This window comes from Ambystoma mexicanum, chromosome 7p (assembly GCF_040938575.1).
Source record: "Ambystoma mexicanum isolate Mex_15411 chromosome 7p, UKY_AmexF1_1, whole genome shotgun sequence".
Taxonomy (NCBI): domain Eukaryota; kingdom Metazoa; phylum Chordata; class Amphibia; order Caudata; family Ambystomatidae; genus Ambystoma; species Ambystoma mexicanum.
The window spans coordinates 494,907,125-494,934,498 of NC_090939.1; the positions used below are offsets into that span (position 1 = coordinate 494,907,125).

General features: G+C 48.0%; 1 long non-coding RNA gene across 2 annotated transcripts in view; it reads left to right on the forward strand.

The window, feature by feature from the left end:
• Window positions 1-27,374, forward strand: part of LOC138526594 (uncharacterized) — a 278,153-nt gene that overhangs the window by 128,345 nt on the left and 122,434 nt on the right. The window contains exon 2 of one of the 2 annotated variants that reach the window (XR_011283645.1): window positions 20,746-20,848. The exons of the other annotated variant lie outside the window; for it this stretch is intronic. This is a non-coding gene — a long non-coding RNA (uncharacterized lncRNA). The remainder of the gene's footprint in view (window positions 1-20,745; window positions 20,849-27,374) is intronic. 2 annotated transcript variants of the gene reach the window in all.

A 27,374-nucleotide genomic window follows, 5' to 3' on the forward strand; every position in this document is an offset into this window, starting at 1 on the left:
ACACATTCCAAATAGCACCATTAGATTCAATCATTTGCCAACGCGTTTCGGATTATCACAGAATCCATCCTCAGGGCTAAGGTAACTATTTGTTCCCATTCTTCATAATGTTTCACAGTTCAGATCTCTAGAAAGTAACAAAAAGATATAATCACTAATAATTAACATACTGGACCTTAATTCAATCACTAGCAATACAGGCTAGAACACCAACCTTATAATCCATCAACAATAGGTGTTGTCAATTCGTAGAACCAAACTTTACAGGACCTCAGTGCACGACTGAGACCAGTAGCAGGTAAGCGTGGGACTCTGAGTATTCCAGTATCCTACGGGGAGGAAGAAAGTATGCATATATTAAATAGGGAGAACCTAACTTCATGCGTAGTGAATACCTCACTACAAACTCAAAGCGACTCCTAGCACAACATAAAGACACCTTAAAATAGGGTACAGGATTTAATTAAATCAAACCTACAGAGGGGCATCTAACCAACTACGTCTCATCCCCAGAGTGAACAGTCAAGGCTGTGCAACACAGAGGGGCATATAAACTTTTGCATGGAGCGGCCAGGTTCCACCTAACCTGGGTCCGGTGACGTGCAGCCGAGTAGCGTAATGGGATTTAGCTTGATTTCAAACTGGTATCCACCGGCGTTCCAAAAAAGTAACGGGCGTTCCGAGATGCTCGGATCTGGGCGTGAATATAGACCCATCCGACAAGTACAACACTATGGACAAAAACGTCCGTGTGTGCACTCACCTCGTAGCGAGTGCGATGTATCCCGAAAAGACCAGCCGTCCAGCGCATTCGCAGGGGGCTGTCTGTGACTGTTGTTTGTAGGTTTCCACGGTGACGCCACGCATGCGCAGCAGTGTGACTGGCCTCCATCTTAGAGTGGGCATATCCCCAGCCGTATACAACCGAGTGTGTGCACCATCAGAATTCTAAAGCATAAATATTCGGGGCGATGCAATTGATCAAAACGGCATCAGATAACGTTGATACCGGGTTAGTGCCACTTCTTAAGGGATAATTATTGGGGCGGAAGGAACCCTTAACCAGCCCATAGTGTATGTAATCGGACGGCACGTAGGAGTGGGCAACAAGGAAGGACGCAGAAAAAAATCTGCTCTGGTCCTCGTAGCCACAAAGTTAAGCCGGGCATAAGCCTGGAGGCTATGTTAGGCAAAAGTGCCTATCAGGGTAATAAGGTGGGCATGGGGAAATGCAGAACAAGATCTGCCAAAGACCTCATGTCCGCTGGGTTCTAGGGAAAAACCCCTGGTAACGAAGTTAATCTAGACAAACGGCACTTAAGGGTGGACAACAAGGAAGAGTGCAGAGTAAAGTCCGCTCGTGTCCTTGTGGCCATCAAATAGAGCTGTGCTTAGGCTGGGAGCATATGTTGGGCAAAATGCCCGATAAGATGGTAAGGTGGGCAGGTGGGCATAGTGAGATGCTAAGCAATTTGAATGCCAAGGCTTGTAGAGGTAAAGTCCAAGTGAGTAATAACGACCCAAGAAAAGAAAATAGAGGAGATCCCTATTAGGGGGTAGAGTCCAGATACACTGCCGGTTCGGGAGCACCAGAAATGGCGCAACCCCGCCGTTCACACTCTAGAAGTTGAGGATCCGCATACCACTTACTCAAAGTTGATCAAATTCCCACAATTATCTCAATGTTCTGACATTAACATAGACAATCAGATAAGGTATTACATAGGCAAAAGACAATTCTGTCCGTAGTCTAACCCACTTGTGTTCCACAATTATCTCAATGTTCTGACATTTTCGTAGACAATCAGATAAGGTATTATATAGGCAAAAGACAATTCTGTCCGTAGTCTGCCCCACTTGTGTCCCCCACGACAGATGTCCAAGAGGTTCAAAATCTAATCAATCCAATCAACTGCCTTACATTGTATTACAGAGCACAGCATATCTCATGATTAAACCGGAAATAATTGTTGAGTGCAATTCCCCAATGTCGATAAATGTTTGCATAGTTCAGTTTCAACCAACCATAATTTTGAAGAAGCTCCTAATCTGAAGCTTCAGGTAGTTAAACAAAACACATTACATCGAATTCAAGGTTCATGCCCCTTGGACTAAGACAGTCAAGCAGCTCAATCCATAAGATCTCTCTTTGTTGAAGTTTCCTTGTGATGTCACCACCCCTTGGCCCCAATTTAACCTGCTCCAATATGACACATTTCAATTGGGCCACTGTGTGTCTAGCTTCTGTAAAGTGTTTTGCTACCAGTGATTTTGGACTCTTGGTGCGGATATTGGGTTTATGCTCCATCCAACGTCTCTTAGCCTTCCTCGTGGTCATCCCTACATAGTAAAGACCGCAGGGACATTTAAGGCCATAGACTACATTCATAGCATCGCAAGTGCAGGAATGCTTTAGCCAAATGGGTTTCCCTGAGTGTGGATGCCTTACACTGTTTCCCTTAATAACATTAGCACAATGTTGACAGTTCAGACAGGGTGTCGTGCCCCTAAATGTGCTTGTGTCTGATCCCCGATTCTGTATTTCTGCTTTAATAAGGCTATTGCGTAGCGCCTTATTATTCTTATATGCAAACGTGGGGGTTTGAGGAAAGAGTGTTTGCAATTTCGGGTCCATTTGTAGCATTGCCCAATGTTTCTGTATGATCTTCTTAATCCTCTTACTCTGCGTAGAGTGTGTAGTGACATATACGAGAGTCTCATTGGTCTTCCGGGGTTTAGGGGTAAGTAAAGTATCTCTTTGGATATTGCTCACTTTTTCTTTCACTTTTTCAATGAGTGTATGTTCATATCCTCTTTTTTCAAATTTTCTCTCCAACATAGCTGATTGCCGTATATATTCCACAGGTTCTGAAATATTGCGCCTGTACCGCAGAAATTGACTCAAGGGGACACTGTCCAGTGTCCTTTGTGGGTGAAAGCTAGTTGCAAGCAATAGGCTGTTCCTGTCAGTAGTTTTGGTGTATATATACGGGACTCTAATTTCTGTGCTTTTACATACACTTCAACGTCCAAGAAGTGAATATTACACTTACTTGTTAGAGTAGTGAATTGAATCCTTGGATGAATCTGGTTCATCATTACAAAAACATTTCTTAATTCATCTTCTGGACCACTCCAAATACCAAAGATATCATCAATGTAACGGGTGTACATTAGCAAGTGTCTTGACCATCTTGGCGAGGAGATCACGTGCTCATACTCAAGGAAATACATATATATGTTTGTATAACATGGAGCCATTGCTGCTCCCATACTAGTCCCTGAGATCTGCAGAAAAAACCTCTCATCAAACTTAAAGAAATTGTTCATCAGAACGAGCTTCAGTAAGGTCAACACAAAAAGGCGGTCACCCTGACAATTCTCTGCATTCAGTAGCAACCACTCCACTGCCTCCAATCCTGATTCATGTACTATATTCGTGTACAAGAATGTCACATCCATTGTAAACAAAGTATCACGTCCTTCAACGAATTCCACTTCTTGTAGTTTTTTCAGAAAGGCCATGGTATCACGCAGATATGTCGGTGTGTTTTGTATCAATGGTTGTAGGACTTTGTCCAGGTACTGGGCCAGTGGCTCCAAGAGGCTCTCAGTTGCAGCAATTATCGGGCGTCCTGGTGGTTTCAGAAGACTTTTTTGAATTTTAGGAAGCATATATAATACTGGTGTAATAGGATGTTTGTTTTCCAAAAACCTCTGTCTTCTCGGAAATAACCTCCCTCCTCTCTGCTGCATCCAGTGTCTCCTTTATCAGGGTCATAATTCGGGTTGTGGGGTTAAATGTGATTTCTTGATCTCCTCTATTTTCTTTTCTTGGTTATTACTCACTTGGACTTTACCTCTAAAAGCCTTGGCATTCAGATTGCTTAGCATCTCACTATGCCCACCTGCCCACCTTACCATCTTATCGGGCATTTTGCCCAATATATGCTCCCGGCCTAAGCACAGCTCTATTTGATGGCCACAAGGACACGAGCGGACTTTACTCTGCACTCTTCCTTGTTGCCCACCCTTAAGTGCCGTTTGTCTAGATTAACTTCGTTACCAGGGGTTTTTCCCTAGAACCCGGCGGACATGAGGTCTTTGGCAGATCTTGTTCTGCATTTCCCAATGCCTACCTTATTACCCTGATAGGCACTTCTGCCCAACATAGACTCCAGGCCTATGCCCGGCTTAACTTTGTGGCTACGAGGACCCGAGCAGATTTTTTTCTGCGTCCTTCCTTGTTGCCCACTCCTAAGTGCCGTCCGATTACATACACTATGGGCTGGTTAAGGGTTCCTTCCGCCCCAATAATTATCCCTTAAGAAGTGGCACTAACCCGGTATCAATGTTATCTGATACCGTTTTGATCAATCGCATCGCCCCGAATATTTATGCTTTAGAATTCTGATGGTGCACACACTCGGTTGTATACGGCTGGGGATATGCCCACTCTAAGATGGCGGCCAGTCAAGATGGCGCTGCGCATGCGTGGCGTCGCCGTGGAAACCTACAAACAAAAGTCACAGACAGCCCCCTGCGAATGCGCTGGACGGCTGGTCTTTTCAGTATACATCACACTCGCTACGAGGTGAGTGCACACACGGACGTTTTTTTGTCCAGAGTGTTGTCATTGTCGGATGGGTCTATTTTCACGCCCAGATCCAAGCGTCTCGGAACGCCCGTTACTTTTTTGGAACGCCGGTGGATACCGGTTTGAAATCGAGCTAAATCCCATTACGCTACTCGGCTGCACGTCTCCGGACCCAGGTTAGGTGGAACCTGGCCGCTCCATGCAAAAGTTTATATGCCCCTCTGTGTTGCACAGCCTTGACTGTTCACTCTGGGGATGAGACGTAGTTGGTTAGATGCCCCACTGTAGGTTTATTTTAATTAAATCCTGTACCCTATTTTAAGGTGTCTTTATGTTGTGCTAGGAGTCGCTTTGAGTTTGTAGTGAGGTATTCACTACGCATGAAGTTAGGTTCTCCCTATTTAATATATGCATACTTTCTTCCTCCCCGTAGGATACTGGAATACTCAGAGTCCCACGCTTACCTGCTACTGGTCCCAGTCGTGCACTGAGGTCCCGTAAAGTTTGGTTCTAGGAATTGACAACACCTATTGTTGATGGATTATAAGGTTGGTGTTCTAGCCTTTATTGCTAGTGATTGAATTAAGGTCCAGTATGTTAATTATTAGTGATTATATCTTTTTGTTACTTTCTAGAGATGTGAACTGTGAAACATTATGAAGAATGGGAACAAATAGTTACCTTAGCCCTGAGGATGGATTCTGTGATAATCTGAAACGCGTTGGCAAATGATTGAATCTAATGGTGCTATTTGGAATGTGTTTCAGAGACTTTAATGAGTTCATAAAAACGCTAGTGTGAATGATGTAAACACTAGTTATTTGTATATTTATTTGAAAACATTTGGTGAATTTTGTCGTGTTTTGGAAAATCGCTATTCGTGTTGTATTAAAACAAAAACACCTATGTTTATAGCTTTGTTGGAACATTTTAGAGTTACCATATTGGCTCCATTGCCAGTACTTCAAGTTTACTATGATTGAGCACCTGCTCTCTACTTGAGAGCTATGCATATTAATTACTTATGACATAGTGAATTGCTCTAATTACCTAAGGGATATTATCCCGTGAGGAGTGCATATGGGGTTACCGTGTGGAAACTCGCGGTTTTGTTTGTCCAGTTAGTGTTTGCTCATGGGGGTTTATCGTCTGAGGGGTATGTTATAGTTCTAACTATCTACCTCTATGCTTCTAGGGTGGAGCTGGACTCATCAGTAGATCTGGCAACGCTATCTTCCCACGCCCTAGTTTCTGCATCAATCCATCTAAGAAGTTCGCTGCGCCAGGCGCCATATCTGGGCCCTGCTGGCTTTCTCCAGGACATGGCGATAAGTCTTTTGGCCAAAAGGCACAATAGGTCCATTCATTTCACCAGATGCTTAAGTTTGGCCGGTCTGGGGTACGTTTCTAGGATGCATTCTTCGGGAGTCCATCTGTAGCTGGAGGTTCCTGCCGTCTCGAATGTTAGCTTGACTTTTGACCACAGGGATTGTACTCTGTTGCACTCCCAAAACATATGTATGAGGTGAGCCCCGTCCGCCTTACACCATGGGCAGTCAGAGCTCGCATTTTTGTTAAATGTCGCAAGTCTGTGTGGAGTGAGATATGTCCGATGCAAGACGTTTAGTTGTATAAAGCGGAATCTGTGGTTTCTCGACACAGCCTTAGGAAATGTTAGCGCCCTGGTCCATTCTGCCTCCGAGAGTTCTCGGCCAATATCCGTTTCCCATTTGCTTTTCAGGGTCTCTCCCTTTGGGCTGGGGTTATCATTGAGGTGGCCGTATATTTGGGAGACCAGTTTCTGTCCCTCGCCTAGGTTATATAATAGAGTTGTGAGAGGATCAGATTCAGGTTCTTCTGGCCAGGTGTCCCATTTGTGTCTTACTATTTTGCGTATCTTTCGATACCACAAGTATTGACTAGTGGGTATCCTGTCTATGTTCTGTAGTGTGCTGAACTCTTTAAAGGAGCCTTCTTCGTATAGATCTCCCCACATGTAAATCCCCTTCTTTTCCCAGGCCCTGAGATGCAACAAGTCCGAGTCTGATCTACACAGGTCCCAAATCATTGGTATTTCTGGGGAGTACAGGTGTGTTAGGTTTCTTAGTGATTTCGTTCTTTGCCAAATTTGTTTCCCCAGGGTAGCTATGAAGGGTGTGTCACTCAGCAGGTGTTGTGGTGCCCAAATAAGTTATTTAAGGTGCAGTGGAGAGATCAGGGACTGTAGCAGGGGAGTCTCGGATGTGATCTCGTCAGCTAGCCATTTGGACACAAAACTGAGTTGGGCTGCTAAGTAATATTTTTCGAAGTGCAGGAGTTGGTTTCCGCCCTGAGCGTACTGTAAGACTAGTGTGGAGTGTGCTATTCTATGCCTGCCCCGCCCCCAGATAAAATCTCAAGTTATTGACCCTAATAGGCGGAAAAACGAGTTCTTGATGTAATACTGCACATTTTGGAACCTATACAGGAACCTAGGGAGGACTATCATTTTGGTTATCGAAATTCTCCCCATTGCCGACAGTGGGAGCTTTGCCCAGAAGGACATTGATCTGCGCAGCGCAGGTATTGCTGCATTTGTGTTATGTTCGTGTATCAGTTGGGGAGTGTGCATGATCTGGATACCCAAGTAACGGAACTTGGTGGTCTGTCACTGTATCCCTAGTGTTGGGAGCTCCTCAGAGCATCTGTCCCTAAGGCCTGCTAGTGGGAATAGGCAGGACTTTGCCTTGTTGAATTGTATGCCTGTGACTTTGGAGAAATTGTCAAGAACATCCAGCATAGTTGGGACATTGAGATGCGGGTCTCTGACATACAAAAGCACATCGTCCGCGTAGAGTGAGATTATGTGATCTATCGCCCCTAGCCTTATTCCGGCATCAAAAAATTGTTTCCGAAAGTAGATAGCTATGGGTTCTAATCCCAATATATAAAGCATGGGGGATAGCGGGCAGCCTTGGCGGGTACCTCTGCATATCCCCCAAACTTCCAACACGTGTCTCCCAGTTTTTACCCGTGCTCTTGGTTCGGTGTATAGTATTCGGATCCACCTGATAAAACGTGGGCCAAACCCGAATTCCTTCAGGACCGCTAATAGCCACTCCCAGAATATGGAATCGAACGCCTTGATGGCGTCTAGCGATAACAGGGCGTAGGATTCAGTGCTTGCATCTGTTTGTGCAATGACGTGTTGAAGTCTGCGTTAAGTTCATGGTCGTGTTCCGACCTGGAACAAACCCACACTGATCTGAGTGTAGGATATCCCCTATCTGCCTGGACAGTCTCTGAGCTAGGATTGTGGTTAGTAGTTTAACATGGTTGAGCATAGCTAGCGGGCGATATGAATCGCAGTGCTCCGCCGGCTTGTTTGGCTTAAGAACTGGGATCACTAGGGTTTCCCTCATGCTGTCAGGTAAGATACCTCGCTCGTATATTTCCTGGAAGACCTCATGTAAGAGTGGTATCAGAGAGGAACTATAAGTTTTGTAGAATTCCGAGGGCAACCCATCGCTCCCCGGAGCCTTGGCCGCAGCTTGTGCTTTAATCGCTTCGGCAATGTCTTCTGTTGTAATATCTGCCTCTAGTTCTTCGGCCTGTGCTGGGGAGAGCCTAGGTAGCCCTATCTCTTCTAAGGTATCCGCTATGTGGTCCTCAGATATTTCTATTTCGTGGGAGTATAGGTGTTTGTAATAATTCTTAAAGGTGTCATTTATTTCCTGTTGGGTCTGGTGTGTATTGCCCTGTTCGTCTTGGATCAGGGTAATGGTGTGTCTGGGATGTTCCTTCCTGCAGAGCCAAGCCAGGAGCCTACTAGGTCTATCTGCTTCTGTGTGCGCCCTGTTCGTTCTGGTGGCGAAATCAAACTTAGCGAGCCTGCTCCAAGCATTCGAGCATTCCTCGCGGAGTGCACGAAATCTGTCTTCGTGTCGTTGTGGGTCTATGGGGTCCGTACTAAGCCTCTGAATCTCTGCCTCACCCTGCTCTAATTCTTCGTGCAGCGATCTTCTGATGCCACCTGCTTTTGCCAGTACCTCTCCCCTGGTCACCACCTTTAAGGCCTCCCATACCGTGCTTACATAGTCCACGCTTCCCTTGTTTAGTTCTATGTAGTCGTCTATCGTATCCTGCAGTTCATCTCTGAATGCTTGGTCCTTCAGGGCCATTATTGGCATGCGCCACATAGGGATGGGGGGAATGGGGCCAGCACGATTCCAATTTACTATTAAGGGGGAGTGGTCCGAGATCGTCCTTCCTAAGTATTCTGCTCCCTCCATCTGAGATAGGTGTTCTCTGCCGACAAAAATGTAGTCTAGCCTTGTATGGAGGCCATGTGGGGTTGAGAAGTAGGAGTAATTTCGTGTGTGGGGGTCAGCGTGTTTAGTGCTGTCGTTGCTGCCATAGTGGTGGTAGGCAGCGGTAGCAACCTATCTAGCATGGGATCTCACACGCAATTGAAATCGCCACCCCAAATGAAAAGGCTGTCTCTGTGTAGAGTGGTTATGTCGTACATCGAGGCCAAGTAGGCCGGGATGCTGTTGTTAGGTAGGTAAGTGTTCACTATGCATAACTCTTGCTGTTCGATATGTCCCCATACAATCACATACCTGCCCTCTGGATCGCTAACAAATTTGGATAGTCGGAAAGGGAGCTGGCGGTGAATCCATGTGTATACCCCTCTAGCATATTTCGAGTAAGCAGTACCAAATCCCTGTCCCCCCCCAGTGTTCCTGAAGTTTGCCCATAGATTTCGTTGTGCAGTGCGTTTCTTGTAAGAGCGCTATCCCAACCTTTTTCCTGTGTAAGTATGACTTAATTCTGTTCCTTCGGAGGTAGGTACCAAGACCCCTCACGTTCCATGTCATTATTTTCACATTCCCTGCCATGTTACTTTAGGCTGGAAGTTGCTGATCACGGTGTCCTGTAGGGAGGTTACCCTCAAAGTGTCTCCCCCTCCGACCCTCTCCCCCTCATCCAAGTTGATATATTCTGGAGACTTACCAACTGTTGTAACTTTCATCTGAACAGATGAATAACCAAAAACGTTTAACTGCAAACTGCCCCCAGCAGTTGCTTCTAACTTGCAGCGCTCAGGGGCTCCCGAGCCTTCTGGGCCTCTCCAGGCCTTTCGGTGCGGGTGGTGTGTAGGCATTTGACCTGCACATTCCGTGAGGGGGCGTGTCAGCGGTGTATTTGCTCGTGGTTCTTCGTGGTCCTGCCCGACATAGCTATATTCTCAGTGTGGTCCCTTGCAATGTCTGGTTGAGCGTCTCATCTCCAGCGTGGGACCTTCCACAGGTGTTCATTTTGTTGCTGTTCACTTTGCTTCTATCTGTTTTCCTGAGGATCCTCTCCGTTCTCCGCCAAATTATTGTGCTCCATCCACATGGTTGCCGCTGCTGGGGTCTTTAAGAAGATTGCCTTCCCTTTATATAAAACTTTAAGGCGAGATGGGTAGAGCAACATGTATTTTATGTTAAGTGTTCGTAGCCTGGCTTTCACTGGTATGAAGGAATTTCTGGCTCGCTGTACCGTGGGGGTATAATCAGGGTATATGACTATTCTGGAGTCCTGTCTTCTAATCTCTTCGCCTTCTCTGGAGTTACGCAGTATTGTTTCCCTATTGCGGAAATTGAGGATTTTTGCTATTATCGGGCGCGGGTGCGACCCCAGCGGGGGACGCTTTTGGAGAGATCTGTGGGCGCACTCCACTGAGAACCCCTGGGAAAGTTTCCCCACTCCTATTTCTTGTAGGAGCAATGTCTCTATAAAGTCTTTAGGGTCCGAGCCCTCCATGTCCTCCGGGACCCCCAGGATCCTAACATTATTGCGCCGAGCGCGCCCCTCCGCATCCTCAGATCTCGCCTCTAGCCTCGCTACTTTCAGTTCCAATTCCGTTACCTTTGCCTTCAGGTCTGAGGGGTTAGCGACGTTGTCTCACAGGGTAGCTTCATTCGTATTTACTCTCTCCGTTAGGTTGCGGGCATCTTGACGCATGAGTTGCATATCCGCCCTCATTTCCCCTATTTTTGTTTCGATAGAGGTGCGTAGTGCTGCAATAGCTTGAAGGACTAGTGTGTCTTTAGGTTCTGTTTCCAGCTGTGGTGGCGCTGCATTCGGGTCAGGGTCCTGCTGCAACGGCTGCTTGGGCCTGACCCTCTTGTAGGAGTCTATTGTCGTTGATAGTTTTGCCTTTGCTTTAGACAGGGCCATCTCTGCCTTTAGGTCCAGTGTTAGGCAGGATACTTTATAAGCCTTAAGTTCCTTTATGGCCAGTTGGTCGTAGTCCCTGGGTCAGCCCTAGCAGCAAGTTCTTGTTTGCGTTGTGCCGTGGGTCAGTTCCACTTCTAAGTTCATGCGTCGCCCCGGGTTGTGCCTGTGGGGTGTGATCTTCGTTGCGTGTGTCCAACCTCCCAATTGCAGCGAGGATAAGCTGTGCCGCAGGTGCCACGAGCCTCCCACCCGGCCCGTGATAATCAAAGGATAATATGTGGCCTCACTGGGGTGGGGGAGGCGGGGGCTGTAGCTTGTCTCTCCCCGGGGTCTGTTTGTAAGTGTGTCCGTGGGCAGGGAGGCGGGACACGAGCCCGGGACTCACCCCTCTACGCAGCGGGCCTCCGTGAACGCCACAGTCTGCGTTCTGTTCCCCAGCTCCAGGCGTCTCTCCCGCTCCTCTTCTGTTTCAGCACGACGGGGGTCACGCTAATCTATCTATCTATATTTTTGTATTGCGCCACCAACCCATAGGCCTCAGGCTAATGTGTCTCCCGACCCATGGAGGCAGCACCGTTGCTTAGCCGCCTCCTGCTCTGGCCAGGACCTCTCAAGGATGTCGATTGAGGAAGGGGGGAGCCCGGGTCCACGGCTCCCGCTCGCCCAGGTGTCCGCCTCTTCCTCCCGATGCGCCCCGTGGCTTTAGCTGCACACAGGGCCGAGGGCTGCCCCACCAGATCTCCAGCGGACCAGGGGCAGGTCGTCACCCCTCCGCAGACTGCACGAGGGAGGGACAAACATGGGGAGTTCCGCGTTGGTCCGCCGGGGTCTCAGAACCTCGTTGTCTGGGAGCTCCAGTCCCCCTCCCCCACTGGTGTCGTGGGCAACGCCATCTTGCAGGGCCGAGCGGCCCCGTTTCTGGACTTGCCCAGCTCGGTTTTCCTTAAAACGGCTTCCAGGTATGGGGAAGAGGTTCCTCCTTCTGGAATCGTTATTTTCAGGCGTATGTGGAGTTATTTATTCAGCGCGATTTCGCCCGTAACAGGATCACGGGCAGGAGCTTCTCGAGCACACGTCTTCACGGCATGCTCGCTGGCCACGCCCCCTAGGCCAAGCTGCTGGTATGCTGTGCGGTCCATGAGTTTGGCCATGAAGCGTGTGTTGGAGATTGCCCGGTAGTTCTGGGGGTTGTGTGGGTCCAGTGTAGGTTTTCCAAGGCGGGGTTTGATGTAGGAGGTTATTAGGGCTTCCGGGAAGGATCCTGATGGGAGTGGTTGAGGACTGAGCATGCAAAGCTGCCTTTACAGGTTGAGCCTAGGGTGTTTTTTAGGAGGGTGGGCAGGTAGGGGTAGTCAGAGGAGCCTGATGGGCGGCTTTGTGCTAGGAGCGAGAGAAACTCCTGGTGTGAAATGGGAGAGAAAGAGTTGAAGGTTTGTATCAAAGGGGGTTGATGGATCCTTGAAGTATGCGTGAGCCATCCCAGCTTTTGCCAAAGAAAGCAAGTAGGGTAGAATCTGTGGGGCTGTGACCCTCGGGGGAGGGTGATAAATCTTCTGCGACTGGCACCCCATAGCAAAATGCTTCCACTTATGGCCGTAGCACTTTAGAGTCGACGACGCCCTGGCTCTGGTGAGGACCTCCCTGCAGTCCGCTGGCAGCACATAACCTCCAAACTCTAAGGCTGCAGGAGCCATGCCTTCAGGTTCAGAGATCCTGGGTCATGATGAAGGATTGCCCCTCCTCCTAGTGAGCAGATCCGGAAGTACCGGCAACTTAAGTGGAGGCGACAATGACAGACTGAGTAGGTCTGGATACCAAATCTTCCTTGGCCACGCCAGGGCGATTAGTATCATTTTGCACCAACATTGTCTGAGTGTGTTGATCACACATAGCAGGAGAGGAAACGGGGAAAGGCATACAGAAACAGACCTTCCCATGGGAAGGAGAATGTGTCCCCCATGCTCCTCGGTTGGTGGAAACTGCTGGCAAACGTCTGGCATTTTGAGTTCATCACTGTGGCAAAAAGATTGATCAGAGGTCTGCCCAATTGACGAACAGATGGTCCACCTGATCCTGACGAAGTTCCCACTCGTGGCAGGAGTGCAGGCTGAGGTAGTCGGTAATGCTGTTCTTGACACCTGCCAGGTGGAACGGAACGAGAAAAATCCACAAGTCCTGAGCTTCCTTTGAGAGCGCTGGGAATGAGTGCCCCCGGATTCCTGATATAGAACATGGTGGTGATGTTGTTCGTGAAGATCTTTACCACCTTGTCTCAGAAATGGTGGGAAAGACTTGAGGACCCAGAACACTGCCCACAACTCCAGGGTGTTGATGTGCAGATCCTTCTCCTCCGGAAGCCAGGGACCTCTGGCGTGTAGACATCTGGTGTGAGCTCCCCAACCTTCCAGAGAAGCATCCGTGGTAACCGTCTCCTGCTATGGCAGGGTTTGAAATTGCATCCCCTAGGTGATGTGGCGGCATACCCACCACAACTCTATCACCTGCTGGAACTCCTTGTTACGGGGGATCTTGACCGCAAAATTCCAGGACACTTGTATCCAACGTGCATCCCAGAATTCCTGTAGAGGTCGCATCTGCAACCTGCAGAGGTGGACGAGATAGGTGCAGGGACAACATGCCTAGCAAAGACTTGATGGCCAGAACCGTGGCAGTCTTTGCAGATGACAGCCGCTGTACCTTCCCTTGAATGGCCGCTTGCCTCTCCTTCCATGGGGATGCCATGCAACCACTGTGTTGAGCCTGACGCCGAGGAACAGTGCGTTCTGCAATGGCGTTAAGCAGGACTTCTGCTAATTCACAGAGAACGTCTGCTCAGTCAGTAGCCGGACAGTCTCCTTCGTGTGCTCGTAGGCCAGTTCTTGGGAGCGGGCTTGTATCAGCCAATCGTCCAGGTACGGTTCTTAGTGCACTCCCTGCAGCCACAGGTGAGCCGAAACCAGGGCCAGGCCTTTTGTGTAAACCCTCAGGGCCGACTTTAAGCCAAAATGTAGGGCCTTGAACTGGTATTGTTGGCCTGGTACCACGAACCGTAGGAAATTCCAATGTTTCCTGTGGATGGGGACATGGAAGTACGCATCTTCTAGGTCCAACTGTGTCAAGAAATCCCCCTCCTCCCGTTGGCCGAGCACGTGTTGCAATGTGAACATCCTGAATTTTTGGTATTTCAAGTACTTGTTTAGACGGTGCAGGTCCAGGATGTGTCTCCAACCCCCCACAGCCCCATGTGTTCTTCCTCACTAGAAAGTATCTGGAATAGTCTCCAGAGCCCCAGAACCAGTCGGGAACAAACTCTATCACCCCATTTCCGTAACATGGCTTGCACTTCTTCCAGGAGCTGAGGGATGTGCTGCTCCTGAGAGGGAACCAGTGGAATGCGAGGGCACCTGCATTGGAACTCCAAGGTGTGTCCCTGGGCGAGAGCGTCCAGCACCCATCTGTCGGTGGTGATCTTCTTCCACTTGCTGACTAACCTCGTCAGCCGGCCTCCCACCGGGGTGCATGAGTGGGGGCCTGACGTCTTGGCCGGTTGAGGCTTGCTTCGGGCGACAGCAACGCTGACCTCTGCTACCGTAGGCTTGGGAGCAACCCCTGTAGGCTTCCTACGTGGAGCATCAAGGAGGTTTCCTGTATGACATGGAGTATCCCTTGGATGATCTGCTCGATTTGCCCCTGGAGGAGTGAAAAGACGAGTGATGCTGCTGCAGAGTTCCAAGGGAATGTGCCGTGTCTGTCTTTATGTTGTGCAGAGAGTCATCGAGCGCCTTCCAGAACATATTCTCGCTGTCGAAAGGCATTTCCAGTACCTTCGCATGAACGTCCGAGCGAAAGTGTGTGGCCTTCAATCATCCCTGCCGACGAAGGCAAACAGTTTCCCATCCAGCGGAAGCCTTGGTCAGCGATGTCCACTGCCACCGTGATGGCATGGTCCGATGCCACCTCCCCGTCCTGAAAGAGGGGGAGAGCCTCAGTGTTCTTGTTGTCGGAGAGGAATTCCAGGATAGGGCCCAGCTTGTTCCAAAGCTCACAGTTGTATCAGGACAAGATCACCAGAGCATTGGCCGCCTTGATCGTGGATGGCACTGTGTAAATGACTCTCTTCCCCATGGTGTCCATCTTCTTCTCCTTGTTGTCTGGGGGGACTGATGATGCAGAGGCAGGTTTGGCCGAACATTTCCTTACGGCAGCTGACACTACTGAATCTGGCAACGGTTGTGACCTCAAGCACTTGGGTGCCAAGTCGGGCACCCTGTATTTCTTCTCCAACCTGTCCCATTTGAGCCATGCATGGGTTTTTAATGAGGGCTAGGCCTTCCTCCCAACGGTCATCCAGAAAGGGTACCGCCATGATAGTCTTCCTCTTGGATTCCAGTCGCTGATATAGGAAGCCCTCCTTCTTGGTTTCCTCAGGGACCAGCTGAGGGGCGTCCAGTTGTGGCGATTCGTCTGCCGGGACAGAGTCCTCATCTTTGTCGGTTTTCGTCTCCCTACCAGTGTCCGTCGGTGGAGTCGGGTCCTGACGTGGTGGAGGAGGCGGATATAGCGGTGTCGCATGACGCTTCCTCTTGTTAGGCAGAATTATATGCAGTACCATTTGGGAACACCACACACAATTAAGACTACAAGTGACAGTACATTTTAACCTCTGGTACAAGCATGTATTACACAGTTAAAGTGGTAGCAGCACCAGAACAGCCAGACTTATCTCAAGAGTAAGTGAGCAGTATCAAATAGTTAGATAAAGGACAGCAATTACTATGATTCAGGCAAACACTGACTCAAGGTTTTTAAGTAAAAGAATATACATTTATTTCACTCTTCAGTTGTATAACATTACACTATTATAAGCCGTCTAAAAATCACTCTCTTAATACACCACACCACTTCCCTAACATTCCAGACAAGTTAAGCTCACAAAATGAAGTGGGAGCAAAATGGCACTCCAGCAATTTAAAAGGGAGGGAAAGACAGAAGTTAACAGAAATTAATCCACACCAACAGGTAAGTGCTCGGGGCAAGCGAACAAGAGAGACAATTATAAAATCAGATAGAAAAGGCTTAGGGCCAAAGTCAATGGTTCAAAAGTCTTTTGCTCAAGATAATATAGTTCAGGGTAGTTTGCGGTAAAGTTCGTGGCACAGTTTCCGGACGAGGTTGGTTGGTAGAAAAGTTAGTTCAAAGAGAAGAGAAGGACAAGCCCTCGGATTGGAGAAAGATTTCAAACACTTTCACCGCGGCTGAGCGAAACGAACAACCGGATTTGCACAGTACCTTAAAATGGAGAGGGAGCTGTAGCTGAGGCAGACGTTCCTGGTAGTTCCTGCAGGCTCACGGTTCCTGAAGCAACTGTCGGACTGATCAGAAGTAGGAAGACTGGAGGGTCCTGCACTACCCAGGGAAGAAACCCGCAGCAGAGCAAAGCAAAGGATAAAAGGTGTGCTCCTTAAAACCCAAGCAGGGTCCAACCTTCCTGGCTATCCGGCCCACTGTAGCTCTGTACAGCGAATTTGACCAGAGAAGGGGTCCTGGCTTGCAGTTTGGGTGAACCAGTTTGTCCCACCAGCTCAAAGGAAGATATTTCCTGGAGGATCTTCTCTGTTGTCGGATTCTGGAGATTCAGACCTGCAGCAGGGCTTCACCGGGCACTTCAGTCATTGTAGAGGTCCTCTTCTGCCAGTTCCTTGTTGGTTGTTTCATTACAGTGGCGACTCTGCTCTTCCAGTCCCAGAGACCTGCTTTTTATGCAGTTTTCCCCAATTCATAAAGCCTGGCTGTCAATCACACAGCAGGTTCAGGTTGGCTGTCCTGGCAAGGAAAGTTCCCTCAGCCAATCAAACAGGAGTGCAACTTGGGTTACCAAGGGAACCCATGGCAGGGGTCTGAAGATCCCCCCCTCACATCCTGCCTACCTAGACTTTCAGGTGCCTTAAGGAGGGCTTCTGTGCAGAAGCCCGCGAAAAGACAGCGAACAAAGGAGTCATCCCCAGTTTGGCGCGCAGAGAAAAACACGAGAAAGACTTTAACTAAAAGAAATGGCGAATAAACCCAGCCGGAGCCAAAATAAAATGTATTTGGTCAAGCAGGTTTATGTTCGAGGCTAATATAATAGCCTAAAAACAATACCACGTTTATATAATATAATTGCGGTAGAAAAGTTAGGGTAGATACCACTGCCACCAGCCAAGTCTTAATGTAAAGGGAGCGAAACAATGCTCCAAGAGGCACAGACAAGAAAGGGATAAGAGTTAACCCTTTCCAATACTCCATGTAAGATGGGGTGCACTGGGTCTGTGGTTTAAAGTGACTAAAGTAAAGTTAATGGCAACTTTACCCTTTTGTGGGGGACAGTAGTCAGTCCCAGAAAATGGAGTCAGTGGGAAGTCTCAAAGACAACCCTGTGTCACTGCCCTGAAGGTGCTTTGTAACACACATGATAATATGGTGCCCTGGAGTAGGTGAGGCTCCAATGCCCAAGATCACACAAAAAATAGAAATATACATAGCAAAACACATGTAAGAGTGGGAAAAAAGGTTCCCACTCTTACCAGGTGAAAAAAATAAATCCTAGAAATCCAGCAAAGCTGCTGAGGGACTCAGTAGGTAAGAGAAATCAGCCATTTATGAGGATTCTACCTAACACTCGCCTCCCCCCCCCCCAGACTAAGGGACAGGAAGATATAATCCACTCCTGGATGAATCTCTACCTCTCGTCGGTTAAAAACATCCTAGAGAGACCTTTCTTCGGGGTTTCAAAGGCTTGAGTGCACTCCTCATTCCATCTAACCTTTTTAGGGAATTTTGGAGAGGAGACTACATTCAAGGGAGAAGATTTGGTCCCATAGTTCTCTATGAAATTCCTGTAGTACCCAGTGAGACCTAGAAAAGCTCTCACTTGGGTTTGAGTAGTAGGGGTGGCCCAGTTTTGTAAAGCTTGTACTTTGCTGGGCAATGGCCTTATCTAATCTCCTCCTACCTCATGAAAAAGGTAGACCACTTTACTCTGACCAATTTGACATTTGCTTGCCTTTATGGTCAGATGGGCCTGCTCAAGAGTGTGCAAAACATGTCCTAGGTGGTCAATTTGTTCTTTCCATGTAGGGCTGAACACTGCAATGTCATCCAAGCATGCCATGCTGAAGTCCTCCATCCCATTCAGAACTTGATTAACCATCCTTTGAAATGTAGCAGGTGCATTCTTTAGTCCAAAAGGCATAACCTTAAACTGGTAGAGGCCTGCTGGGGTAGAAAATGAAGTTTTCTCCTTGGCATGGCCTGTCAGTGTTATTTGCCAATAGCCTGAGGTTAGGTCAAATGTACTGAGGTACTTGGCTGAACCAAGTCTATCCACCAGTTCATCTGTCCTTGTCAAAGGATGGGCATCAGTCTTAGTGACTGCATTTAGAGCTCTATAGTCCACACAGAATCTCAAGTCCTTGGAACCTGCCTTTGGTACTAGAACAACTGGACTAGACCAAGGACTAGTAGAGGGTTCTATTACCCCGAGATAAAGCATCTTGTTGACCTCTCTTTTGATGTGGGATCTCACATGTTCTGACATTCTGTAACCACTGCTTTTCACAGGTAACAAGTTACCAGTGAGAATATCATGCTGGCCCCAAAGGGTTAAGCCTGGTGATAGTGAAAACAGGGAGGCAAACAGAGTCAACAGAACTTTGTACTCCTCCTGTTGTTCAGAAGTCAGCTGAGAAGAGAGATTAACTCATTCTATCTGTTCATCTAAAGGTTGGCATCTGAGGAGGTCAGGTAGAGGTTCACTCTCCTCTTCCTCTTGAGCTGAAGCTAGAAGCAAAGCTCCTACTTCTGGTCTCGAGACATAAGCCTTTAAACAGTTGGTGTGAAAGACTCTGGGAGCCTCCTTAGGTCTGCCTAAGTCCACCAGATAGTTCACCTCTCCAAGTTTGCCCACAACCTTGAAGGGTCCTATCTATTTGTCCTGCAAGGCCCTCTGCCTTGTTGGCACCATAACTAATACAAGTTGGTCTTGAGTAAACTCAACCAAGCTGGCCTTCTGGTCATGCCAATGTTTAACCAGAGCCTGACCTGCTTTTAAGTTATCACTTGCTTCTGCCATCATGTGTGACATTCTCCTCCGGAGACCTATTGATAGGCCATAAAGACTGCATATGGAAACTAAGGCACAATAACCATATATTCCCCATGCATTCTAACAATACCTGCTGTTCACATTCTCCTCCGGAGACCTATCACATAGTCAGTCACTCTGACTGGCTCCGGGGAAGGGAAGGAGCACTCTCCAACCCCTCCTTGATCATGGCCAATTGACCTCTGATTGGATAGCCATAGAGAAGTTCAAAGGGACTGTAACCAACTCCCTCCTGAGGGACTTCTCTATATGCAAAGAGAAGGCATGGCAGTAGACGGTCCCACTTTTTCTTGAGGGGTTCCTCTAAAGCACTTATCATGCTCTTCATAGTATGATTAAATCTCTCTATCAGTCCATTTGTCTGTGGATGGTAGGCTGTAGAGAACTTGTAAGTGACACCACAGTTTTCCCACATGGCTTGCATGTAGTGGGACATAAAATTGGATCCCCTGTTGGATATCACTTCCTTAGGAAACCCTACTCTGGTAAAAATACCAAGTAGAGCCTTAGCCACAGCCTGAGCTGTAACAGTTCTCATAGGTATGGCTTCTGGGTATCTTGTAGCATGGTCTACTACAACCAGGATAAACCTGTCGCCTGAAGATGTGGGAGGGTCAAGGGGACCGACAATGTCAATGCCCACACTCTCAAAAGGAACTCCCAACACTGGGAGGGGCACCAGGGCTGCCATATTCTTGGCTCCACTCTTGCCAGAGGTTTGGCAAGTGTGGCAGCTCCTACAGAATTTGTCAACTTCTGAACCCATCTTAGGCCAGTAGAAGTAGAGAGAGAGCCTTTCCTTGGTCTTCTTGAAACTCAAGTGACCAGCCAAAGGTATCTCGTGGGCTAACTGTAGGAACTGGAGTCTGTTGGCAAGGGGCACTACAAGTCTTTTGCAGTCCCCAGCGGTAGACTCAGTTGGTTCACTGTAGAAGAGGCCATCTTCCCAGCGTAACCTGTGCTTCCCAACTTCTTGCCCATCAAGTTGGTTAGCAGCCTGTTGTCGAAGACCTTCAAGAGTAGGACACTCTCTCTGTCCTTTGCTAAAGTCTTCCCTGTTGGGTCCACCTTCTGCCAGTAAAGACTGCAGCTCAGGATGGTCAACAGGGTCAAGATCCCCAACTAAGACAGTGTCTTCTTCCAGATCTGGCTCTTCAGATACTGGCTCAACCACACAAGGTTGCACCTCACACTCTGCCTCAGCAGGTGGAGGGATCACAGGTGTGATCTTGGACAATCTCAGTGATGTCCTTTTTTTATTTATTTATTTTATTAATTTTCTTAACAATACATCTGAGTAAATCGTTACCTGGATTCTTACAGTATCCCAATAACTCCCTCCCCTCCCTCCCTCCCAACTTTCCAAGGCCAAACAGTTCTTTCAGCATAAATCTTGTGCACCGGAAGCTATCATGGGCTGTTTGTGTCCTCGAAGGAGGAGCTGTCCGACCTTGGGGAGAACAGAGTCACTGTGAGCGCCACCCATTGTAGTAGATTGTTAGAAGTGTCTAGTTTTTGTTGACGTTGGGCAGTCTCCCAAGCTCCTGTTTCGGCGTTGACCATCTCCGGAGGTCTTCCCACCGCATAGATACGCTTGGGGCTTTGGGGCATTTCCAGCCCATGGCAATGCGTCTTTTCGCTAGAATGTACATTAGGTCCTTGAGTCTGTTCAAAGGCTTGTTCTTTTTGTTCCCAGGGTAGCTGCCCAGGATGCATGCTTTTGATGTCTGCACCTCCAATGTGATGTCCGCCTCTGCCACTTTGGCTTTGATTAGTGACCAAAAGTTCTGTATTGCAGGGCATCCACAGAACATATGGGTCATACCTGCGTGGGATTCTTTACATTTGGGGCATCCTGTGGGTCCGGCTCCGCTGAATCTGGAGATGATATCTGGGGTGAGGTAAGCTCTATTAGTAATGTAGAATTGTATAAGCTAAAGCTGGGTATTTCTGGATACTTTTTTGTGGTAGCGTGTTATGGCTTCCCACTCCGTATCTTCGAGCTGTAGGCCAAGTTCTAGTTCCCACTTCTCTTTGCATTTCAGGTCGTGCTGGGTGGTACAGTCAACTAGTGTTTCATAGATTCTAGAGGTTTCGTGGCCCCCCTCAGCGCTCCCAGCAGGCTCTCAATGCTCTCGTGACCAGTGTCCAGGTTCTCTGTCATGGGCCAGCGGCCTGCTAGTCTTTTTACTACAGCGTTGTGCAGAAGGAACTGACCAGTTGGTATCCCAGAGGCCTCTTGCAGCTCAGTGAACGTTAGGATACCCTGATTGTCCACCAGATCTCCTAGGGCAGCAACACCACATAGTTCCCAAATGTCTCTTATTACCTTTTGGCCTCCTGGTCTGGTTGACATGATTGCAACAATCGGAATCTGAGGGGAGTAGCGATCAATTAGTTTAGCCTGTTTGCAGGTTCGTTTCCATATCTGGATTCCAAGCAGTATTAGATGTGTGTATTGTTGTTTTGTTCCTGGCGCGATCCAAAGCAGGTCTCTTGGAAGAAAATGGGGGATTGCTGGCTGCAGGAGGCGAGTGTCTGTTGAGGCGTCATCAGCCATCTATTGGATCACGTGTTTCAATTGACCTGCTAAGTAGTACAGTTCGAAATTGGGGACCTTTAGGACCCCTTTGTCATAAGGTCTCTGCATTGTCTCCAAGGTGACTCTGTATCTTCCATCTTGCCACAGAAATTTCCTGAAGAGCTTGTTTAGATCTTTAAAGAATTGGTGTGGTATATTGTATGGTACATTGGTGAAAAAATATAGGAGTCTAGGTAGTGCCACCATTTTGAGTAGTCCTGCTCTGCCTGCGATCGAGAGCGGTAGCTTGCTCCAAAACTCCATTGATTTTTCCAAGCGGACCTTTGCTCTTACTGTGTTCAGTGTGTGCTCAGTTTTTGGATCATGGTGGACCATAATGCCCAGGTATTTAAAGGAGGTGGGTTCCCATTTAAGGGCTAGAGATGGGAGTAGTTCGGAGCTGGACTTGCTCAAGGCCGCCAGGGGGTACAGGCAAGATTTACTGTGGTTGATCTGGATCCCTGTATATCTATGGAATCCCTCTAAGGTCTCCAATATGTAAGGTAATATGTGTTCGGGGTCTCTGAGGTCTCGGTGATGTCCTTGTTGGTAGCACAGGGGTGCTGTCTGTCTTTTTCCTGGAGGTCTTGGGTTTCCCCTTTGCCTCTTTCTTTCTAGAAATAGCAGTGGGCAACTCCTGTGGACTGGGAGTGATAGTTTCCTCTATCATCTCCTCTGGAGAGCCTCTCAAGGTTCTCTTCCTTGCAGACCTAGTGAGCTCCTGTCTCCTCTTACTGGGAGGCCTGAGGGTGCTTGACACAACTCCAAGAGTTTTCAGGTCATTACCCAACAGGAGTCTCCCAGGTACTTCACTCTGCACACTAACAGGTATCTTGACAATCATATCATTACACTGGATGAGAGCTGGTAACTGGGGAAGCATTTCCACAGGGCCTCCAGCTAACTTTGTGAGGTGTTTGGGTGCCTTATCAACATCCTCCACCTTGAAAAACAATTCATCCACCACAGTTATGCTGGCTCCAGTGTCTCTGATGGCAGGAGTCTCCTGACCATTTACAAGAACACTATCTTTATAATACTCTTTAGTATTATCTGGGATGGAATTATATAAATCTAAATTCTGTTGTTCCCACAAGCCCAGGGACACTAAAGAAACACTAGCTGAGACTCCCATGGGTTCTTCAGCCAGTAGGTGAAAGTTTCCACTTGCCATAGGGACTTCTTCCTCTGGTGAAAAGGCTAAGGAGACAGTGTGGACCCCTGAAGGTTTACCCTTACATCTGGGATCCCCTTTCACATGGTCAGTTGACCCACAAACATAACATTTCCCAAATTTTTTGATAACTGGGGGTTTGTTCTGACCTCCATCTGATTTGGGTCCAGATGGTGCACTATCCTGATTTGGTTTCCCTTGTGGTTTACCCTTATGTTGTTGTTTGTGGCCCTCTATTGGATTGGAGGTATTAGAATTCTCTTTGTTGTCTTTCTTTGGTTGTTTTCCCTCATCCTTTTTCTGAGTAGCCCCAGAATCCTTGTGAGTAGCCCTGTTGGCAACCCACAAGTCAGCAGCCTTAGCTAGCTTCTTTGGATCTATCTCCTTAGAATCAGCCAAGTGCTGTCTGAGCTCAGGAGAGCAGACATCACAAATAGACTCCAACATTACAAGGGGTACCATCATGCTATTTGAGGGTCCTAAACCTCTTACGTAACTGGGAAGGGGTTTTCCCAAATCTAGCAATTAAAGCTAGCTTCACACACTCATAATCCATCCTATCCACCTCCCCCAACTCCATCACAACATCAGATGCAACAGTGGGTAGCCTAGAGAAGAGCCAGGGAAGCAATTGATTCCATGTGAGACCTTGAATACCATGGTTATACTCAAACATTGCCAACCATTCCAAAATATCAAGCTTAACCTCATACATACCCACAATGTCTTTAGGCATACAGGGTCTCTTAGGACTGGAAGACCTAGAGGACTCTGGGAGAGAAATATTTTCAAGAGACAATCTTTTCATTTCTAGTTCATGATTCAACTCCATTTCTCTGAGTTTCAGTTCTTGATGTTTATGTTCAGTTTGAGCATTTAAACATTTGAATTCCAGTTCAAGCCTCATTTTCTCTAGAGCAATGAATTCAGGACTGAGTGTAGGACCTGTGGGGGTCCCAGTGGACAAGGGTTGAGGTTGCTGAGCAGGTAAGGGAGCAGAGACCTACATTAGGAGATACATCTACTTCTTCCAATTCATCAGTGACAGATATATTATCATCCTCAATACTTTCCACATTTGTCAGGCATTTCAGACCCACTCCCTAGACCTGGACTATTTACCAATGTTTCAATCAATTCAGACTTTTTGCATTTGGCAGATAGTTTCCTTTCTTTACACATGTTTCTTAAATAATCAGCAGTGTAACTCAGGAGGGTCTCCTGACTGTGGCTTTCCATATCAGACATGATTAATATTGCTTTTTAGTGATGTTAGCCTTGTGGTTAGTTGATCCAAGGTAATAACAGCACTCTAAGTGTAATAACTATACTTTGATCCTCACCGCTGTACACCAGTGTTAGGCAGAATTATATGCAGTACCTTTGGGAACACCACACACAATTAAGACTACAAGTGACAGTACAATTTCACCTTTGGTACAAGCCTGTACTACACAGTTAAAGTGGAAGCAGTAGCAGAGAAGTCAGACTTATCTCAAGAGTAAGTGAGCAGTATCAAATAGTTACACAAAGGACAGCAGTTACTATTATTCAGGCAAACACTGACTGGAGGTCTTCAAGTAAAAGAATATACATTTATTTCACTCTTCAGTTGTATAACATTACACTATTATAAGCAGTCTAAATATCACTCTCTTAATACACCACACCACTTCCCTTAAATTCCAGACAAGTTAAGCTCACAAAATTAAGTGGGAGCAAAATGGCACTCCAGCAATTTAAAAGGGAGGGAAAGACAGAAGTTAACAGAAATGAATCCACACCAACAGGTAAGTTACTCAGGGCAAGCGAACAAGAGAGACTACAATGATAAAATCAGATAGAAAAGGCTTAGGGTCAAAGTCAATGGTTCAAACGTCTTTCGCTCAAGATAATACAGTTCAGGGTAGTTTGCGGTAAAGTTCGTGGCACGGTTTTCAGACGAGGTTGGTTGGTAGAAAAGTTAGTTCAAAGAGAAGAGAAGGACAAGCCCTCAGATTGGAGAAAGATTTCAAACACTTTCACAGCGGCTGAACGAAACGAACAACCGTATTTGCACAGTACCTCACAACGGAGAGGGAGCTGTAGCTGAGGCAGACGTTCCTGGTGGTTCCTGCATGCTCACGGTTCCTGAAGCGACTGTCGGACTGATCAGAAGTAGGAAGACTGGAGGGTCCTGCACTACCCAGGGAAGAAACCAGCAGCAGAGCAAAGCAACAAATAAAAGGTGCGCTCCTTAAAACCCAAGCAGGGTCCGACCTTCCTGCCTATCCGGCCCACTGTAGCTCTGTACAGCAAATTCGACCAGAGGAGGGGTCCTGGCTTGCAGTTTGGGTGAACTGGTTGGTCCCACCAGCTCAAGGGAAGAAGTTTCCTGGAGGATCTTCTCTGTCGTCGGATTCTGGAGATTTGGACCTGCAGCAGGGCTTCACCGGGCGGTTCAGTCGTTGTAGGGGTCCTCTTCTGCCAGTTCCTCGTTGGTTCTTTCGTTCCAGTGGCGACTCTGCTCTTCCAGCCCCAGAGACCTGCTTTTTATGCAGTTTTCCCCCATTCATAAAGCCTGGCTGTCAAATTACACAGCAGGGTGGCTGTCCTGGCAAGGACAGTCCCCTCAGCCAATCAGACAGGAGTGCGACTTGGGTTACCAAGGGAACCATGGCAGGGGTCCGAAGAACCCCCCCCTCACATCCTGCCTACCTAGACTTTCAGGCGCCTTAAGGAGGGCTTCTGTGCAGAAGCCCGCGAAAAGACAGCGAACAAAGGAGTCATCCCCGGTTTGGCGTGCAGAGAAAAACACGAGAAAGACTTTAACAAAAAGAAATGGTGAATAAACCCAGCCGGAGCCAAAATAAAATGTATTTGGTCAAGCGGGTTTATGTTCGAGGCTATTATAATAGCCTAAAACAATACCACGTTTATAAAAGATAATCGCGGTAGAAAAGTTAGGGTAGATACCACTGCCACCAGCCAAGTCTTAATGTAAAGGGAGTGAAACAATGCTCCAAGAGGCACGGACAAGAAAGGGATAAGAGTTAACCCTTTCCAATACTCCATGTAAGATGGGGTGTACTGGGTCTGTGGTTTAAAGTGACTAAAGTAAAGTTAATGGCAACTTTACCCTTTTCTAGGGGACAGTAGTCAGCACCAGAAAGTGGAGTCGGTGGGAAGTCTCAAAGACAACCCTGTGTCACTGCACTGAAGGTGCTGTGTAACACACATGAGAATATGGTGCCCTGGAGTAGGTGGGGCTCCAGTGCCCAAGATCACACAAAAAGTAGAAATACACATAGCAAAACACATGTAAGAGTGGGAAAAAAGGTTCACACTCTTACCAGGTGAAAAAATAAAATCCTAGAAATCCAGCAAAGCTGCTGAGGGACTCAGTATGTAAGGGAAATCAACCATTTATGAGAATTCTCCCTAACACCTATTATGCAGAGGCTGGTCAGGGGCCTGCGGTAGAACAGGTGCCAGTGCTGGGGGTAACTTCTGCTGGATATCCGTCACTACGGTGTGGAGAGTCGACAGGATGTCCATGGATATGTCCCTTGGCTGAGGACGGAATGATGGAGTGCTAGGCCCTGCACCACCGTCTTCCTCGTGGACTGTATGCCGATTGGTCGTCGTCCGTGGATGAGATGAGTATTGGCTGAACGTAAGCCTTGGAGGGCTGCTTTGGGGCCTCTTTGTCGTCCCCCTTTCGCTCCAGAAGGCAGAGTACCAGGGCCTGAGCCGGTGCTCACCCCTCCCTCAGGGGTGCCCGCAGCCTTCGCTGCTGCCTGAGCGGGCGTGTCATGCCTGGGAAGCAGGAAAACTCTGCGCTGTGGGGACCGCCCTCATCGGGTAGCCATAGTGGTCACCCCGGAGGATGTCGATGAAGTAGTTGACAGAGCCTTTGGCTGCGCCTGATGAGCCTGCTGTGAGGCCGCCTTCTCTTCCTCTGGCCTCGGTTTCTCTCACTTGTCCCATAACCTGCCCGGGGTAGAGGACTTCCTCTTTGAGGAGGAACTCTAGGCAGGCTGGCTAATGAGGTGGACGGCGATGAAGGTCTATCCAACATGGGTTCCGCATCAGTGGCGAACCCAGCAGAATCGGTCTTAAGGTGCTTGGCCTTCTCTTGGATCCCCATGGATGTGGCGTCCTCAAAAAACTTCGACCTCCTCCCAAAGGGAGACTGCTCCTCGACCGACCGGTCCTAGGTGAGGCATGACCCTGCTCGGAGCACGGGTCAGAGGCCTGGCTTGATTTGAGCCATGCCGCCAGCCTGCTGTATCTGTCTTTCTTGGTTTTCTTTGAGAACCCGGGCATATCTCGCACCCATCCTCGTTTTGTTCCGGGTGCAGGTAGTACAGACACTTCTGATGTTTGTCCTCCACAAAGACGTTCCTTAGCCCGCATTGGGTACAGGGCCTAAAAAGTGTCCTTCCCTCCTTTTTCTCTTCCGTCATGGTTGGTAGGCGTGAAGTAGGTCCAAGATGGCCTTCCAGAAACTTTGATAAACAACCGCCCTTGAGGGGCGTGCAGCTTCACCGACATCGGATCCCCGTTGCCAGCCAATGAAGATAAAAGTACACAGGCTCTGATGGAACAATAATTTAACATTTCTGCGAACAATTTGGAAAACAAGTACAAATTAGCTCTGCAATCTATTCGAGGATTCCCAACACTGAAG